The 19,939-nt window shown below is 41.0% G+C and overlaps 1 long non-coding RNA gene across 3 annotated transcripts in view; it reads left to right on the top strand.

The window, feature by feature from the left end:
* LOC133562375 (uncharacterized) overlaps nucleotides 1–19,939 on the top strand; it is a 323,026-nt gene that overhangs the window by 216,096 nt on the left and 86,991 nt on the right. Inside the window, exon 3 of one of the 3 annotated variants that reach the window (XR_009808893.1) lies at nucleotides 8,803–9,057. The exons of the other annotated variants lie outside the window; for them this stretch is intronic. This is a non-coding gene — a long non-coding RNA (uncharacterized LOC133562375). Of the gene's footprint in view, nucleotides 1–8,802; nucleotides 9,058–19,939 lie in introns of those variants that run through there. 3 annotated transcript variants of the gene reach the window in all.

Here is a 19,939-nt window from a genome sequence, read left to right on the forward strand (position 1 = left end):
AGTGTGGCATGTGGAGTGTATTTTTCAAATAGAGGATTACACAATGCATCGTATCAGTTATAATGGATTATATGCAGAGATGTTCATATAAATCGCACTGAATACAACAGGATTAGAATTAGAATATAATGTTCATTACTTTTGTTGTTGATGTAGGAAAGTGTGATTAAAAAAACAAGTGGCTTCATTATGAAGACACTGCAAGTGTAGGAGTTTTTAATCAGCTGATTGGTGTGAAGGTTCAAAGTCACTTTAGAAATCAATGGACAGTAGCCATGACAAGAGTCAGTGATGCTGTTTGTTTTGCCATTAGGTGGCACTACTGCTGTTGTTTTCCTCCCTAAGTCAGGCCACTGCTTGAAAACACAGCAGTATTTCCATCCCTCACTCAGCTTTATTCTTACTGAAACTCGTGAATGATTCGTGTCCTCTTTCACTTCTACAGCATATCTGTGCTTCTGTGTGCAGGTATATGCTGTACTGTCTGTTTATCTGCATGAACCTTGGCTGAGGACAGCCAAAGATGTGCGATTAAACCTGAAGATATGATTAGAAACTACTGTGCTGACGAAATCATTTCTTTTAATTGCATTGGATTCTTTGCCAGCTGAGAGACATCTTGATAGAATGCCGCTATCGTTGTGTCGGGCAGGGCAGGGCAGGGCGTCTCCTGCAGAGTGTGCAAAAGTACTTGTGTAGCCGCAAAGGGTTGCTTGAGGTTAGCGAGTAAATAATTTGGGAAAAATCTTAACACATTGCAACAATTTGAAAAGCCCAGATGGTGCTTTTTTTTCCCTTTTTTTTATAATGAAACAAGATTTTCCATTCATGAGCTGACTGGCACAGTCCCTTTTCTCTGTCCAGCTTTGACATGTTGTAATGTGTCTCTGATTGCATATGGAGACACGGACATGTGCATTTTATGAATCTAGGGGGAGTAAGAGATATTTCCTATTTAGTAATGTTTGCAGTCATGCCAAGAATGGACCGGATCCTTCTCACACACCGTATGAGAATGTTGGTACTGTACACACTCATCGCAAACTATCACACGTCTAACCGCATGTTTCAAAGACGGATAACCTACGTGTTGATACAGAACACGATGGGTGTCCATCTTACTCTTGTATCAACAGAATGAGCTTCAAATAAAACAATCTGCTTGGAACACATCTTAACTCTTTATTGTGAACAAAGGTCTGCAGCAGCTGGCACTGAGAGGCTCGAGGCTGAAATAATCTTATCTCCCATCAGCTATAAATATTTGACAGAGATGGGTGGACGAGAGAGGAGGGGAGAAAAGGGATGAGTAGAAGGGTCAGAGGTTCTAAAGGACTTAAAGACAAATAAATGGGACTTGCTTCTTAAGGAAACAAGCACACTTTGTAAAGGTTGAACATTTTTTTTCCTGTCAGTTATAAAAAAAAAACACCGCCATAAATGTTTATATAAAATACAAAAAAATCAACAATATTAAAGAGGCTTGAATCAAATTAAGAATGCCATCCGAAAAAACATCAATTATAATGGGGTGATATATGATAGGTACAAATATAATAAATCTATTTGTGGCTGCATAGGAGAAAGTTAGTGTATAAATTTCACTTTTCCATACCATTGCCAATAGCTGTGGTGCATTCAGGGACCTTCAAAACCGCTCTAAAACAACATCTCCAGGCAACTTTAACACTTTATCAATCAATCAATCAATGTTTACTTATATAGCCCTAAATCACTAGTGTCTCAAAGGGCTGCACAAACCACTACGACATCCTCGGTAGGCCCACATAAGGGCAAGGAAAACTCACACCCAGTGGGACGTCGGTGACAATGATGACTATGAGAACCTTGGAGAGGAGGAAAGCAATGGATGTCGAGCGGGTCTAACAGGATACTGTGAAAGTTCAATCCATAATGGATACAACACAGTCGCGAGAGTCCAGTCCAAAGCGGATCCAACACCGCAGCGAGAGTCCCGTTCACAGCGGAGCCAACACAGTCGCGAGAGTCCAGTCCAAAGCGGATCCAACACAGCAGCGAGAGTCCTGTTCACAGCGGAGCCAGCAGGAAACCATCCCAAGCGGAGGCGGATCAGCAGCGCAGAGATGTCCCCAGCCGATACACAGGCAAGCAGTACATGGCCACCGGATCGGACCGGACCCCCTCCACAAGGGAGAGTGGGACATAGAAGAAAAAGAAAAGAAACGGCAGATCAACTGGTCTAAAAAGGGAGTCTATTTAAAGGCTTGAGTATACAAATGAGTTTTATGGTGAGACTTAAATGCTTCTACTTTACTAATACCCTCCTCCATTCACATCCCATCTCCCCGGATTATAAACAACTCAAATGTACTTCTAATGTATATACTTGTTCTTATGCTATGTGAACTCACTATGTTCTCTGCTGGCTGTACATATCCTACTAAATAAGACCTACACTGTTTCAATGTCCACATTTCTCTGTTGATGCAATTGTTGATGACTGAAGTACTGATATCAACCAAAGCTCCTCATCCCACCCCCCGGATTGTAAATAATGTAAATAATTCAATGTACATACTATGATGATTAACTTGTGTGATGACTGTATTATGTTGATAGTATATATTTGTACCATGAATTGATTAACATGGACCCCGACTTAAACAAGTTGAAAAACTTATTGGGGTGTTACCATTTAGTGGTCAATTGTACGGAATATGTACTGTACTGTGCAATCTACTAATAAAAGTATCAATCAATCAATCAAACCCTCAGGTAAAGTTAGAAACAGAGGCGCCATTCCCTTTTAAAGATAGGGGGATGCTCAAAGGGCTCCTATTATGCAAAACCAACTTTTATTATCTACTGGTACCTGTTTTTGTATATTTGGGATCCACATAAGTCCAGAAAAAGTTAAATCTAACCATGGAGGCACAGCAGAGATATTTATAAAACCATTTTTGCCTTCTTCCAAATTTCCTCCAAACGAGCCGTTTGGAATTTGTGACTTTAGTGACGTATGTTACCTCTTCTACAGTTTGTCCGCAGATAGCGAGTTTGCTGTTTTTAACCATTGATTACACATACATTTCCTTTTAAAACTGACTTTGAAACAACGTTGCGAAGTATTTGTAAATTGAGACAAAGTTGTGTGAATTGGTGAATTCTATTTATATAGCGCTTTTCTCTAGTGACTCAAAGCGCTTTACATAGTGACACCCAATATCTAAGTTACATTTAAACCAGTGTGGGTGGCACTGGGAGCAGGTGGGTAAAGTGCCTTGCCCAAGGACACAACGGCAGTGACTAGGATGGCGGAAGCGGGAATCGAACCTGCAACCCTCAAGTTGCTGGTACGGCCGCTCTACCAACCGTTGGATCCATGTTGTTTGTTGGGAAATGACCACATTTCAATGGTCAAATCAACGTCACAACCTGACATTGAATAAACGTTGTCATACATTTTATTTGTGTTGGAAAATATTGGTTAGGAAATTACCCAAATTCAATGGTCAAATCCACGTCAGAACCCGACATTGATTACCGTATTTTTCGGACTATAAGTCGCAGTTCTTTTCATAGTGCGACTTATACTCAGGAGCGACTTAAGTGTGGAATTATTAATACATTACCGTAAAATATCAAATAATATTATTTAGCTCATTCACGTAAGAGACTAGACGTATAAGATTTGTTGGGATTTAGCGATTAGGAGTGACAGATTGTTTGGTAAACATATAGCATGTTCTATATGTTATAGTTATTTGAATGACTCTTACCATAATATGTTACGTTAACATACCAGGCACCTTCTCAGTTGGTTATTTATGCGTCATATCAATCAATCAATCAATCAATGTTTACTTATATAGCCCTAAATCACTAGTGTCTCAAAGGGCTGCACAAACCACCACGACATCCTCGGTAGGCCCACATAAGGGCAAGGAAAACTCACACCCAGTGGGACATCGGTGACAATAATGACTATGAGAACCTTAGAGAGGAGGAAAGCAATGGATGTCGAGCGGGTCTAACATGATACTGTGAAAGTTCAATCCACAATGGATCCAACACAGTCGCGAGAGTCCAGTCCAAAGCAGATCCAACACAGCAGCGAGAGTCCCGTTCACAGCGGAGCCAGCAGGAAACCATCCCAAGCGGAGGCGGATCAGCAGCGCAGAGATGTCCCCAGCCGATACACAGGCAAGCAGTACATGGCCACCGGATCGGACCGGACCCCCTCCACAAGGGAGAGTGGGACATAGAAGAAAAAGAAAAGAAACAGCAGATCAACTGGTCTAAAAAGGGAGTCTATTTAAAGGCTAGAGTATACAAATGAGTTTTAAGGTGAGACTTAAATGCTTCTACTGAGGTGGCATCTCGAACTGTTACCGGGAGGGCATTCCAGAGTACTGGAGCCCGAACGGAAAACGCTCTATAGCCCGCAGACTTTTTTTGGGCTTTGGGAATCACTAACAAGCCGGAGTCCTTTGAACACAGATTTCTTGCCGGGACATATGGTACAATACAATCGGCAAGATAAGATGGAACTAGACCGTGTAGTATTTTATACGTAAGTAGTAAAACCTTAAAGTCACATCTTAAGTGCACAGGAAGCCAGTGCAGGTGAGCCAGTACAGGCGTAATGTGATCAAACTTTCTTGTTCTTGTCAAAAGTCTAGCAGCCGCATTTTGTACCAACTGTAATCTTTTAATGCTATAACCCCAAAAGGGAATAAGCGGTAGGAAATGGATGGATGGATGGATAACGTACACATATTCAGACTGTTGTTCACTATTCTTTATTTATTTTAAATTGCCTTTCATATGTCTATTCTTGGTGTTGGGTTTTATCAAATACATTTCCCCAAAAAATGCCACTTATACTCCAGTGCGATTTATATATGTTTTTTTCCTTCTTTATTATGCATTTTCGGCAGGTGCGACTTATACTCCAAAAAATACGGTATACGTCGTCAAAAAGCATGTTGTTCCAACGTTAGGTTTGAGTTGCGCAAAGTCAGGACCTAATTCTACAAATTAAAGTTAAAGGCCTACTGAAATTAGATTTTCTTTTTAAGCGGGAATCGCAGGTCCATTCTATGTCATACTTGATCATTGATCAAAGTTTTTTGTTTTTTTTTAATGTTTTGGCTAATTTCCACCCATCCATCCATTTTCTACCGCTTATTCCCTTTCGGGGTTGCGGGGGGCGCTGGCGCCTATCTCAGTTACAATCGGGCGGAAGGCGGGGTACACCCTGGACAAGTCGCCACCTCATCGCAGGGCCAACACAGATAGACAGACAACATTCACACACTAGGGCCAATTTAGTGTTGCCAATCAACCTATCCCCAGGTGCATGTCTTTGGAAGTGGGAGGAAGCCGGAGTACCCGGAGGGAACCCACGCAGTCACGGGGAGAACATGCAAACTCCACACAGAAAGATCCAGAGCCTGGATTTGAACCCAGGACTGCAGGACCTTCGTATTGTGAGGCAGACGCACTAACCCCTCTGCCACGGTGAAGCCTTTTGGCTAATTTATTAAAACTAAAAAAAACATGTACATGTATATTCAGAGCCTTCGCTCAATGCTTTGTTGATGCACCTTTTGGCATCAATTACAGCCTCAAATTGTTTTGATTTAAATTGGGGAACGGCATGGCGCGGTTGGTAGAGTGGCCGTGCCAGCAACCTGAGGGTTCCTGGTTCGATCCCCACCTACGACCAACCATGTCCTTGAACAAGACACTTCACCCTTGCTCCTGATGGGTCGTGGTTAGGGCCTTGCATGGCAGCTCTCGCCATCACTGTGTGAATGGTTGAATGTGTCAAAGCGCTTTGAGTACCTTGTAGGTAGAAATGCGCTATACAAGTATAACCCATTTACCATTTATATCCTTTGCCGATATTGCCATATTTTTGCTGAAAGGATTTAGTAGAGAACATCGACGATAAAGTTCGCAACTTTTGGTCGCTAATAAAAAAGCCTTGCCTGTACCGGAAGTAGCAGACGATGTGCGTGTGACGTCACCGGTGTGAGGGCTCCTCACATCTTCACATTGTTTATAATGTGAGCCACCAGCAGCAAAAGCTATTCGGACCGAGAAAGCGACGATTTATTAATTTGAGTAAGGTTGAAAGATTTGTGGATGAGGAAAGTTAGAGTGAAGCACACACACACAAAAAAAGCGACAGCTTCAGGCGGCGGCAGTGGGACCGTTTCAGATGTAATTAAACACATTTACTAGGATAATTCTGGAAGATCCCTTATCCGCTTATTGTTTTAATGAGATTGTAAAGTCATACCTGAAAGTGTGAAGTGTGAAGTGAATTATTTTTATATAGCGCTTTTCTCGAGTGACTCAAAGCGCTTTACATAGTGAAACCCAATATCTAAGTTACATTTAAACCAGTGTGGGTGGCACTGGGAGCAGGTGGGTAACGTGTCTTGCCCAAGGACACAACGGCAGTGACTAGGATGGCGGAAGCGGGACTTGAACCTCAACCCTCAAGTTGCTGCCACAGCCACTCTACCAACCCAGCTATGCTGGCCCGAACTGTGCAATCTACTAATAAAAGTATCAATCAATCAATCAATCAAACCCTCAGGTAAAGTTAGAAACAGAGAAGCCAATGCAGGAGCCAAGATCACAGCTGCCTTTTTGAGCTGCAGGAGGAAGTCGCATAATCCGCTGAAGTCTACGGTAAGAGCCGACTTAATATCACAATTTTCCCATCCAAAAACTTGCTGGTTGATGTAGAGAAACATGCTCGCTTGACCGCTTTGTGTTAAAGCTTCACAACAAACAAAGAAACACCGGCTGTGTTTCGGTGCTAAAGGTAGCTGCAATCTACCGCTTCCCACCGACATCTTTCTTCTTTGACGTCTCCATTATTAATTGAACAAATTGCAAAAGATTCAGCAACACAGATGTCCAAAATACTGTGTAATTGCGCGATGAAAAGAGACGACTTTTAGCCGTAAGTGGTGCTGCTGGGCTAATTTGTCCCCTCCGACCCAAGACGTCACAAACAGGCGTCATCATTCCGCAACGTTTTCAACAAGAAACTCCGTGGGAAATTTAAAATTGTGATTTAGTAAACTAAAAAGGCCGTATTGGCATGTGTTGCAATGTTAATATTTCATCATTGATATATAAACTATCAGACTGCGTGGTCGCTAGTAGTGGCTTTCAGTAGGCCTTTAAAAAGCTGTTTTTTTTTTTTACCAAATTTACACAATAGTTGTTTTTTTTAGTATATGTAAACATATGAAGTGTGTGTTTGGGGAGGCGAAAATTATTTTGGGGGTTTATGGGGAGCCCTTCAGGAGTCTAGTGCACGTGGTTCTCAAATGGGGGTACTTAAAGGTATGCCAAGGGGTACGTATATGGGGCGGTATAGCTCGGTTGGTAGAGTGGCTGTGCCAGTAACTCGAGGGTTCCAGGTTCGATCCCCACTTCTGCCAAACTAGTCACTGCCGTTGTGTCCTTGGGCAAGACACTTTACCCACCTGCCCCCAGTGCCACCCACACTGGTTTAAATGTAACTTAGATATTGGGTTTCACTATGTAAAGTGCTTTGAGTCACTAGAGAAAAGCGCTATATAAATACAATTCACTGAACGGGACATTTTTTAGAAATATTCTAAAAATAGCAACAATTCAAAAATCCTTTATAAATATATTTATTGAATAATACTTCAACAAAATATGAATGTAAGTTCATGAGGGGGGGGGGGTTGCCCACATCTGAGGTCCTCTCCAAGGTTTCTCATAGTCAGCATTGTCACTGGCGTCCCACTGGGTGTGAATTCTCCCTGCCCACTGGGTGTGAGTTTTCCTTGCCCTTTTGTGGGTTCTTCCGAGGATGTTGTAGTCGTAATGATTTGTGCAGTCCTTTGAGACATTTGTGATTTGGGGCTATATAAATAAACATTGATTGATTGATTGAACTGTGAAAATAAATGCAACAATGCAATATTCAGTGTTGACAGCTAGATTTTTTGTGGACATGTTCCATAAATATTGATTTAAAGATTTATTTTTTAGTGAAGAAATGTTTAGAATTAAGTTGATGGATCCAGATGGATCTCTATTACAATCCCCAAAGAGGGCACTTTAAGTTGATGATTACTTCTATGTGTGGAAATCTTTATTTATAATCGAATCACTTATTTTTCATCAAGATTTTAGTTATTTTTTTTATATCATTTTTTCCAAATAGTTCAAGCAAGACTACTAGAAATGAGCAATATTTGGCACTGTTATACAATTTAATAAATCAGAAACTGATGACATAGTGCTGTATTTTACTTCTTTATCTGTATTTTCAACCAAAAATGCTTCGCTCTGATTAGGGGGTACTTGAATTAAAATAATGTTCACAGGGGGTACATCACTGAAAAAAGCTTGAGAACCACTGCTAGTGTATGGGGGTCCAGAATTTAGTACTAAACCCTTGGATTTGATGTTTTGCAAGCAGGATTGCTTTCAAATTCCATTTTTGCTTTTTCCACTTCCTTTTTCCTCTTCATGCTCCTCATCACTATCACAAGCTCATTCTTCTGGTTGGAAACACAGGTGGTACCACAAATAAACACAATAAAAGAGTCTGGAGTGCGTTTCTATTTGTGCAGCACTCCCATAACATTCCTAATCAAAGGAAACAACCCTAAAACACATTTCAGGTGGTCTGTGTTAATGTGTTTGTGTGGGTGGATGAGGGCTATTCTATTCTTACATCCAAACGACGTCACGTTCTATTAATTCATTCCATATTACTTTGCACTCACTTGTCTTGTTCCCCCTTTCCAGCTCGCGGGGCCAAACCGAATGAAAAAGGAGAAGATTATATGAAGGGTGAAAAAACAAAACTAATTACTGGAGGTATGTCAACCAGCCAATGCTGCTTAAAATGTGATTACATGGCTTTAGAGCACTGGCTCACGCTAGCGGCACTGCAACCCTTGCAACCAATGACCAGTTGCTGCACGCTGCACCGTTTGACCGACGAGGAAAACGACAGCAAGGGAAAGGCCACGTGTTAATCATTATTTGAAACAAAAGGACATTATTTTTTTGTCAGTAAAAATGCCTGCAGTAAACACTTTTTACTTAAACAATACTTGAAAAAAATATTCCTGCCAAAGTCCCAGCAGTTATTTAAAAGTACAGTAGTACCTCAACTTACGGGCTTATTTGGTTCTGTGACGGGGCTCTTACCTCAAATCAACGTCTCCTATTGAAATTAATTGAAAGCAATTCAATTATTTTTATTTTGCTCCCCCACTCTCCAAACAGCACAATTTTAAAAAGAAAACTACATTTTTAGAGAAGAAATGTTGTATAAAAATAATTCAATGTATTAATAACAACTATAGTAGTGTTATGAATTGATGTAATAATGTACATAATTAACCTTGGAGAGTGGACTTCTATGATATCTCCTTTGAGCTGCTTCCCTGTCAAACACACCATCCGCAGCTTAACGTCTCCCATTAAAAATAATTGAAATCAATTTCATTATTTTTGCTTGCTCCCCCAAAACCCCAACAGCACAATTTTAAAAAGAAAAAACAAACAAAAAAAAATATTGTATAAAAATGTCACAAAATAATGTACCGATAACAACTATAGTCGTGTTATGAAGGGATGTATTAGTTACTCAAATTAACGTCTCCCAATGAAATGAAATCAATTTAATTATTTTCTATTGCTCCCCCACTATCCAAACGGCACAATTTTAAAAAGAAAAACTAAACTTTAAAGAAAAAATATTATATAAAAATGATACAATAGAATGGACTACTAACAACTATAGTAGTGTTACAAAGTGATGTAATAATGTACATAATTAACCTTGGAGAGTGGACTTCTATTGTATCTCCTTTGAGCTACTTCCCTGTCAAACACACCATCAGCAGCTTCTCTATATTTTCATGTATAAATGACGTTATTTAGATATTGTATCAGTGACCAGTTCCTGCAAGCTGCACCGTTTGACTGACGAGGAAAACGACAACAAGGGAAAAAGTCATTATTTTAAACAAAAGGACATTACTTTTTTCAGTAAAAATGCCTGCAGTAAACAGTTTTTACCCAAACAATACTTGAAAAAAAATATTCCTGCCAAAGTCCCAGCAATTATTTAAAAGTACAGTAGTACCTCAACTTACGGGCTTATTTGGTTCTGTGACGGGGCTCTTAACTCAAAACACCTGTTACTCAAATTAACGTCTCCTATTGAAATTAATTGAAAGCAATTCAATTATTTTTATTTTGCTCCCCCACTCTCCAAACAGCACAATTTTAAAAAGAAAACATTTTTTGACAAGAAATGTTGTATAAAAACAATGCAATGTACTAATAACAACTATAATAGTGTTATGAAGTGATGTAATAATGTACATAATTAACCTTGGAGAGTGGACTTCTATGATATCTCCTTTGAGCTGCTTCCCTGTCAAACACACCATCCGCAGCTTAACGTCTCCCAATGAAAATAATTTAAATCAATTTAATTATTTTTGCTTGCTCCCCCAAATACCCCAACAGCACAATTTTAAAAATAAAAAAAATAAAACATAAAATATATTGTATAAAAATGACACAAAATAATGTACGGATAACAACTATAGTCGTGTTATGAAGGGATGTATTAGTTACTCAAATTAACGTCTCCCAATGAATTGAAATCACTTTAATTATTTTCTATTGCTCCCCCACCAGCACAATTTTAAAAAGAAAAACAAAACATTAAAGAAGAAATATTATATAAAAATGATGAGATAGGCGCCAGCGCCCCCCGCAACCCCAAAAGTGAATAAGCGGTAGAAAATGGATGGATACAATAGAATGGACTACTAACAACTATAATAGTGTTACAAAGTGATGTAATAATGTACATAATTAACCTTGGAGTGTGAACTTCTATTGTATCTCCTTTGAGCTGCTTCCCTGTCAAACACACCATCAGCAGCTTCTCCATATTTTCATGTATATATGACGTTATTTAGATATTGTATCAGTGACCAGTTCCTGCAAGCTGCACCGTTTGACTGACGAGGAAAACGACAGCAAGGGAAAAAGTCATTATTTTAAACAAAAGGACATTACTTTTCTCAGTAAAAATGCCTACAGTAAACAGTTTTTACCCAAACAATACTTGAAAAAAAATATTCCTGCCAAAGTCCCAGCAATTATTTAAAAGTACAGTAGTACCTCAACTTACGGGCTTATTTGGTTCTGTGACGGGGCTCTTAACTCAAAACACTTGTTACTCAAATTAACGTCTCCTATTGAAATTAATTGAAAGCAATTCAATTATTTTTATTTTGCTCCCCCACTCTCCAAACAGCACAATTTTAAAAAGAAAACAACATTTTTAGACAAGAAATGTTGTATAAAAACAATGCAATGTACTAATAACAACTATAGTAGTGTTGTGAAGTGATGTAATAATGTACATAATTAACCTTGGAGAGTGGACTTCTATGATATCTCCTTTGAGCTGCTTGTCTGTCAAACACACCATCCGCAGCTTCTCCATATTCTCATGGATAAATGACGCTATTTATATATTATTTGAACGTCCTTGGCAGACGTTATCGACTTATTCTGCTTCAGTATGGTGCAAACTAGCTGTAATATGCTACTTCATACCAATGCAATGGTACCGATACCTTTTGATACATTTCAAAATAAACGGGACCCCAAAAACATTTCATTATTGGCTTTATTTTACCAGAAAACCTGGGGATACATTAAAAACATACGTTTGTTATTGCAATCAAGCAACAATTTTGTCATGAAATAACACAGTGAGTGTACAACACAACTTATTTTGTAGTAGTAAGTAAGGAAACAGGTTACAAACATTGTAACAACATTTTTAAGACAGAAAAGAGGAAAATTATTATTATTATTATTATTATTATTAAAATCAGGTCTCCCTTAACAGCTGATTAGTAATTATTTACTTCTTTCTTTAAAATATTTCCCTGCACTATAATGCAACTGTCCATTAAAATAAATAAAAAAATTCTGGCAATTTTAATATATTGGCGAGTTTTGGTAAATCAGGCATGAAAGCGTGTTACAACTAACCACTATTTTGATAGACGACTAATAATCAACCATCTTAGCGATCAGTCAACGAATGGATTTTGAAACGTGGTATAATGATAAGTGTGACCAGTAGATGGCAGTCAAACATAAGAGATATGTGTAGGCTCCACTACGATGACAATATGACTAAAAAAAACATCAACATTTTATATGTTCCATTGAAAATATAAAACATTACACACAGTGCTCAAAAATCTATCAAAATGTTTTAGTGCGACTTTGGTAAGCTACGAAGCCGCACCACTTCATGATTATTATTATTATAAGGTAAGACATATTATCTGATGTTTTGTCTCGCAATATTATGCAGGAGCAATTTTTTTTACCTTCTGATACCTACTGATCTGTATTTGGGATTTGCATAAATCCTGAAAATTTGCGCGCATCCTCCTTAGTAGTCCGTGGGGACACCGTAGTTGATAAGCTTCTTCTTTTTCTCTATCTTCTTGTTATGGGAAATTCATCCTCTGCTGTTGCCATTTCTAATATAGTGTAAAGTTCTTACTTACAGTATATATGTGAGTGAATTTGCAATTAAAGCGCTAAAACATGTTACAGTGAATGTACTGAGTTTACATTATTTACCCAAGGAACTTTAGTTATTAGAGAGTTCCGGTTGAACGTTTTTTCACGGGACACATTTCCGGTGTTGTTGTTTTCAGTTGAGGACATGCTGCTTCGTTGTTGATTTAAGTACAGTCCAAAAGTCATTAAAACAGTTAGCTCCGTCTTTTGAGACTTCTTCCTCTCTCGTCCTTGCACGCTACACCAAAAATAACGGGGAGAAGACCCTGTCGAAGGTGAGCCACGTAAATAAGACCGCCTACAAAACGGCGCATCTGGATGCGACTGTCAGAAAGCGGCTTGAAGATGATCTGTAAAACATAATCCATGCATTTTGACCAAAGAACCACTATTACATGTTATGTAGACCACAAGGAAGTGTTTTACATTTGGAAAAAAATTATAATACTTTGACTCCTTTAATGCGCCCTATAATCCGCTGTGCCTTTTGTATCCAATCCATCCATCCATCCATCCATCATCTTCCGCTTATCCGAGGTCGGGTCGCGGGGGCAGCAGCCTAAGCAGGGAAACCCAGACTTCCCTCTCTCCAGCCACTTCGTCTAGCTCTTCCCGGGGGATCCCGAGGCGTTCCCAGGCCAGCCGGGAGACATAGTCTTCCCAACGTGTCCTGGGTCTTCCCCGTGGCCTCCTACCGGTTGGAAGTGCCCTAAACACCTCCCTAGGGAGGCGTTCGGGTGGCATCCTGACCAGATGCCCGAACCACCTCATCTGGCTCCTCTCGATGTGAAGGAGCAGCGGCTTTACTTTGAGTTCCTCCCGGATGGCAGAGCTTCTCACCCTATCTCTAAGGGAGAGGAAACTCATTTGGGCCGCTTGTACCCGTGATCTTATCCTTTCGGTCATGACCCAAAGCTCATGACCATAGGTGAGGATGGGAACGTAGATCGACCGGTAAATTGAGATCTTTGCCATTCTGGCTCAACTCCTTCTTCACCACAACGGATCGGTACAACGTCCACATTACTGAAGACGCCGCACCAATCCGCCTGTCGATCTCACGATCCACTCTTCCCCCACTCGTGAACAAGACTCCTAGGTACTTGAACTCCTCCACTTGGGGCAGGGTCTCCTCCCCAACCCGGAGATGGCATTCCACCCTTTTCCGGGCGAGAACCATGGACTCGGACTTGGAGGTGCTGATTCTCATTCCGGTCGCTTCACACTCGGCTGCGAACCGATCCAGCGAGAGCTGAAGATCCCGGTCAGATGAAGCCATCAGGACCACATCATCTGCAAAAAGCAGAGACCTAATCCTGCGGTCACCAAACCGGAACCCCTCAACGCCTTGACTGCGCCTAGAAATTCTGTCCATAAAAGTTATGAACAGAATGGGTGACAAAGGACAGCCTTGGCGGAGTCCAACCCTCACTGGAAATGTGTTCGACTTACTGCCGGCAATGCGGACCAAGCTCTGGCACTGATCATACAGGGAGTATCCAATCCAATCCACTTTATTTATATAGCACATTTAAACAACAAAATGTTTCCAAAGTGCTGCACAACAATATTAAAAACAATATTCAAATACTATCCTGAGCTCCCTGTATGATCAGTGTCAGAGCTTGGTCCGCATTGCTGGCAGTAAGTCGAACACATTTCCAGTGAGGGTTGGACTCCGCCAAGGCTGTCCTTTGTCACCCATTCTGTTCATAACTTTTATGGACAGAATTTCTAGGCGCAGTCAAGGCGTTGAGGGGTTCCGGTTCGGTGGCCCCGAGATTAAGTCTTTGCTTTTTGCAGATGATGTGGTCCTGATGGCTTCATTTGGCCGGGATCTTCAGCTCTCACTGGATCGGTTCGCAGCCGAGTGTGAAGCGACCGGAATGAGAATCAGCACCTCCAAGTCCGAGCAAAATTTGATTTAATTTTAGTCATAGTCCATCCATCCACTGTAGTGATTTAGAAAATCTCTCTTCTAAATCAATCAATCAATCATCCATCCATCCATTTTCTACCGCTTATTCCCTTTTGGGGTCGCGGGGGGTGCTGGCGCCTATCTCAGCTACAATCGGACGGAAGGCGGTGTACACCCTGGACAAGTCGCCACCTCATCGCAGGCCAACACAGACAGACAGACAACATTCACACTCACATTCACACACTAGGGCCAATTTAGTGTTGCCAATCAACCTATCCCCAGGTGCATGTCTTTGGAAGTGGGAGGAAGCCGGAGTACCCGGAGGGAACCCACGCAGTCACAGGGAGAACATGCAAACTCCACACAGAAAGATCCCGAGCCTGGATTTGAACCCAGGACTGCAGGAACTTCGTATTGTGAGGCAGACGCACTAACCCCTCTTCCACCGTGAAGCCCAATCAATCAATCAATGTTTACTTATATAGCCCCAAATCACTAGTGTCTCAAAGGGCTGCACAAACCACTACGACATCCTCGGTAGGCCCACATAAGGGCAAGGAAAACTCACACCCAGTGGGTGTCATGATCCGTAATCTGGATCATGTTTAGTTTAGTTATTTTCTGTTAGTTTGGACTCCCTTTGTTGTTTGTGTACCTTTTTGTGAGTCAGTTTGGTCACCATGGCAACATATTAATTTCACCTGCTGAGGGTTCCAGACGCACACCTGTTTTTGTTAATTACTTCCTTATTTAAGCCTGCCTTGTCCCGTCAGTCGGTCTTGGTCCCTTGTTTGCGGTATGCAACTGTTCCGTTGGTAATTCTAGATTTCTTGTTACCTGATCCTGTGCTAGTGTTAGCATTAGCTTCTGTGCTTTCGCGACGCGTTTCTTTTCGTCTGTTTTTGTACCAGTGTTTTGTTATTAAATCATTCTTACCTTTTAGAGTGTCTATGTTTGCGTTGGAGGAACGATCCCGCATTAAAATGCGACCCACACGTGACAGTGGGGCGTCGGTGACAATGATGACAATGAGAATATACGTTGTTTTTAAACAAAAAAAGTACCTATTCTCATTACGTTCCAACTTAATGCTCATAACTCGACACTCAATAGATTTTACAAGTTATTTCATATCGCTGCAGAGCAAGCCAATAAACAAGCGTAGAACAAACATTTATTTGAAAAGCCAATGAACATTTCTCACCGTCCTAAAATAAAAACGCAAAACACTCTATAAAGCGCACACAACACAGGTAGCGACGTTTTACAAGGACATCTTGTCGTTTAATCACCAATTAACTACTGTAAACTGTTATCTTTAGGTGGATGCACCTTTGAACGCTATCGCAGGCCAAGAGACGCACACAAAGGGTCGTAAAGCTATAAAATTAGGGTAGCTATTTGACAAAAAGGTTTGTAGGAGGCCGAGGTGAAGGCTGTGCTCCTGATAAGAGGAGCTCATCTTTCGCACACCACTTCGCTTGAAAGTTGACGGGACTCTCTTTTTTTCTCCTACACGTTAGGAATTAAATCCAAAAGGAATGCTTGAAGAAAAACATTTCAATTTCACAACCAGTTAAAAGGAAAAATGGGATGGGTTTTAATAGAGGGAAGTAATCCATTGGGTGTCAAATAAAACTATTCAATAAGAGCGTCTGCCTCAAACATTTATAAAAAAAAAAAAAAAAAAAAAAAGGCCTGCTTATGCAACCTGACTCAACCATAAACTACTGTTTACACCACGGCTATAAAGGAGAGGTGTGTTTCCCCCCCGCCTTCTTCACTGCAGCGCCTCTGTACTTCTTCCATCTTCTCACAGTCTTTTATGAAGCTGTCTATATAAAAAATAAAAAATAAAAAATCTATTGTTTTGGAATAAAAATCAAACATGGTGCTCACAATGCATTAAGTTGAAGCTGCTGTTAAAATGATGTACGAGCTTGTTTTCGGTCCGAGACATTATCCTGTAAAGTCTGTCACGATTCCCCTTAAAAACACTGGTTTTCCTTTGAGTTCTGGGTGTAAGTCTTTGCTTTGAAACCAAAAACCACTAAAATAAAACTAGACTTCAGGACTTTAAAGGCCTACTGAAACCCACTACTACCGACCACGCAGTCTGATAGTTTATATATCAATGATGCAATCTTAAAATTGCAACACATGCCAATACGGCCTTTTTAGTTTACTAAATTGCAATTTTAATATTTGCGCGAAGTATCCTGTTGACGCGTGCATGTGATGTCTCGGATTGTAGCGGACATTTTTTCCCAGCCCAATCCCGGCTGTAAGTCGTCTGCTTTAATCGCGTGGACATCTGTGTTGCCGAATCTTTTGCAATTTGTTCAATTAATAATGGAGACGTCAAAGAAGAAAGATGTAAGTGGGAAGCGGTGTATTGCTGCTGCCTTTAACAACACAAACACAGCCGGTGTTTCCTTGTTTACATTCGGTTTAGCTCGGTTGGTAGAGCGGCCGTGCCAGCAACTTGAGGGTTGCAGGTTCGATTCCCGCATTCGCCGTCCTAGTCACTGCCGTTGTGTCCTTGGGGAAGACACTTTACCCACCTGCTCCCAGTAAAACCTACACTGGTTTGAATGTAACTTAGATATTGGGTTTCACTATGTAAAGGGCTTTGAGTCACTAGAGAAAAAACGCTATATAAATATAATTCACTTCACTTCACTTCACTACATTCCCGAAGGTGAAGCTTTTCTATGGAACAGAGCGGTCAAGCGAACATGGTTCCCCACCATATGTCAACCGGCAGGTTTCGGTGAGAAAATTGTGGTAATAAGTCGGCTCTTACCGTAGACATGTCAAAGAGGCAGCTTGCCTCCTCTTTGGCTTCCCTCAGAGACACTGGCGGTCACCACACCCGTGGCCACACCCCTCCGACTTTCAGGTACGACAGTATAATCTCACTACAACACTAGTAACACAATAAGCAGATAAGGGATTTTCCAGAATTATCTTAGTAAATGTGTCTAATAACATCTGAATCGTTCCCACTGCCCTGTCTTTGAAAAAAAAAAAAAGTGTTTCTAGTCCTTCACTCTCTCTATCTTCATCCACAAATCTTTCATCCTCGCTCAAATTAATAGGGAAATCGTCGCTTTCTCGGTTCGAATCGCTCTTGCTGTTTGTGGCCATGATTGTAAACAATGTTCAGATGTGAGGAGCTCTACAACCAGTGACGTCACGTGCACATCGTCTGCTACTTCCGGTACAGGCAAGGCTTTTTTATTAGCGACCAAAAGTTGAGAACTTAATCGTCGATGTTCTCTACTAAATCCTTTCAGCAAAAATATAGCAATATCGCAAAATGATCAAGTATGACACAGAATGGACCTGCTATCCCCGTTTAAATAAGAAAATCTCATTTCAGTAGGCCTTTAGAGTCCCTCTGACTCTATAATTTCAATAGAGACAATCTTTTAGCGAATGCTGTGCGACATCTGTGTTGCCGAATCTTTTGCAATTTGTTCAATTAATAATGGAGACGTCAAAGAAGAAAGATGTAGGTGGGAAGCGGTGTATTGCTGCTGCCTTTAACAACACAATCACAGCCGGTGTTTCCTTGTTTACATTCGGTTTAGCTCGATTGGTAGAGCAGCCGTGCCAGCAACTTGAGGGTTGCAGGTTCGATTCCCGCATCCGCCGTCCTAGTCACTGCCGTTGTGTCCTTGGGCAAGACACTTTACCCACCTGCTCCCAGTGAAACCCACACTGGTTTGAATGTAACTTAGATATTGGGTTTCACTATGTAAAGCGCTTTGAGTCACTAGAGAAAAAGCGCTATATAAATATAATTCATTTCACTTCACTTCACTACATTCCCGAAGGTGAAGCTTTACTATGGAACAGAGCGGTCAAGCGAACATGGTTCCCCACCACATGTCAACCGGCAGGTTTCGGTGTGAAAATTGTGGTAATAAGTCGGCTCTTACCGTAGACATGTCAAAGAGCCAGCTGCGACCCTGGGAGTAACCACACCCGTGGCCACACCCCTCTGACTTTCAGGTACGATAGTATAATCTCACTACAACACTAGTAACACAATAAGCAGATAAGAGATTTTCCGGAATTATCCTAGTAAATGTGTCTAATAACATCTGAATCGCTCCCACTGCCCTGTCTTTTTTTTGTTTTTTGTTTTTTTTTCTAGTCCTTCACTCTCACTATCCTCATCCACAAATCTTTCATCCTCGCTCAAATTAATGGGGAAATCGTCGCTTTCTCGGTCCGAATCGCTCTCGCTGCTGGTGGCCATGATTGTAAACAATGTTCAGATGAGAGGAGCTCTACAACCCGTGACGTCATGTGCACATCGTCTGCTACTTCCGGTACAGGCAAGGCTTTTTTATTAGCGACCAAAAGTTGAGAACTTAATCGTGGATGTTCTCTACTAAATCCTTTCAGCAAAAATATGGCAATATCGCGAAATGATCAAGTATGACACATAGAATGGACCTGCTATCCCCGTTTAAATAAGAAAATCTCATTTCAGTAGGCCTTTAGAGTCCCTCTGACACTATAATTTCAATAGAGACAATCTTTTAGCGAATGCTGTGCGACATCTGTGTTGCCGAATCTTTTGCAATTTGTTCAATTAATAATGGAGACGTCAAAGAAGAAAGATGTAGGTGGGAAGCGGTGTATTGCTGCTGCCTTTAACAACACAAACACAGCCGGAGTTTCCTTGTTTACATTCGGTTTAGCTCGGTTGGTAATGCGGCCGTGCCAGCAATTTGAGGGTTGCAGGTTCGATTCCCGCATCCGCCGTCCTAGTCACTGCCGTTGTGTCCTTGGGCAAGACACTTTACCCACCTGCTCCCAGTGAAACCCACACTGGTTTGAATGTAATTTAAATATTGGGTTTCACTATGTAAAGCGCTTTGAGTCACTAGAGAAAAAGCGCTGTATAAATATAATTCACTTCACTTCACTACATTCCCGAAGGTGAAGCTTTACTATGGAACAGAGCGGTCAAGCGAACATAGTTCCCCACCACATGTCAACCGGCAGGTTTCGGTGAGGAAATTGTGGTAATAAGTCGGCTCTTACCGTAGGCATGTCAAAGAGCCAGCTGTGACTCTCTTGCCTCCTCTTTGGCTTCCCTCAGAGACCCTGGGAGTCACCACACCCGTGGCCACACCCCTCCGACTTTCAGGTACGACAGTATAATCTCACTACAACACTAGTAACACAATAAGCAGATAAGGGATTTTCCAGAATTATCCTAGTAAATGTGTCTAATAACATCTGAATCGCTCCCACTGCCCTGTCTTTTTTTTTTTTTTTTCTTTTTTTTTTTCTAGTCCTTCACTCTCCTCATCCTCAAATCGTTCATCATCGCTCAAATTAATGGGAAATCGTCGC

Source organism: Nerophis ophidion, linkage group LG11 (assembly GCF_033978795.1).
Source record: "Nerophis ophidion isolate RoL-2023_Sa linkage group LG11, RoL_Noph_v1.0, whole genome shotgun sequence".
Taxonomy (NCBI): domain Eukaryota; kingdom Metazoa; phylum Chordata; class Actinopteri; order Syngnathiformes; family Syngnathidae; genus Nerophis; species Nerophis ophidion.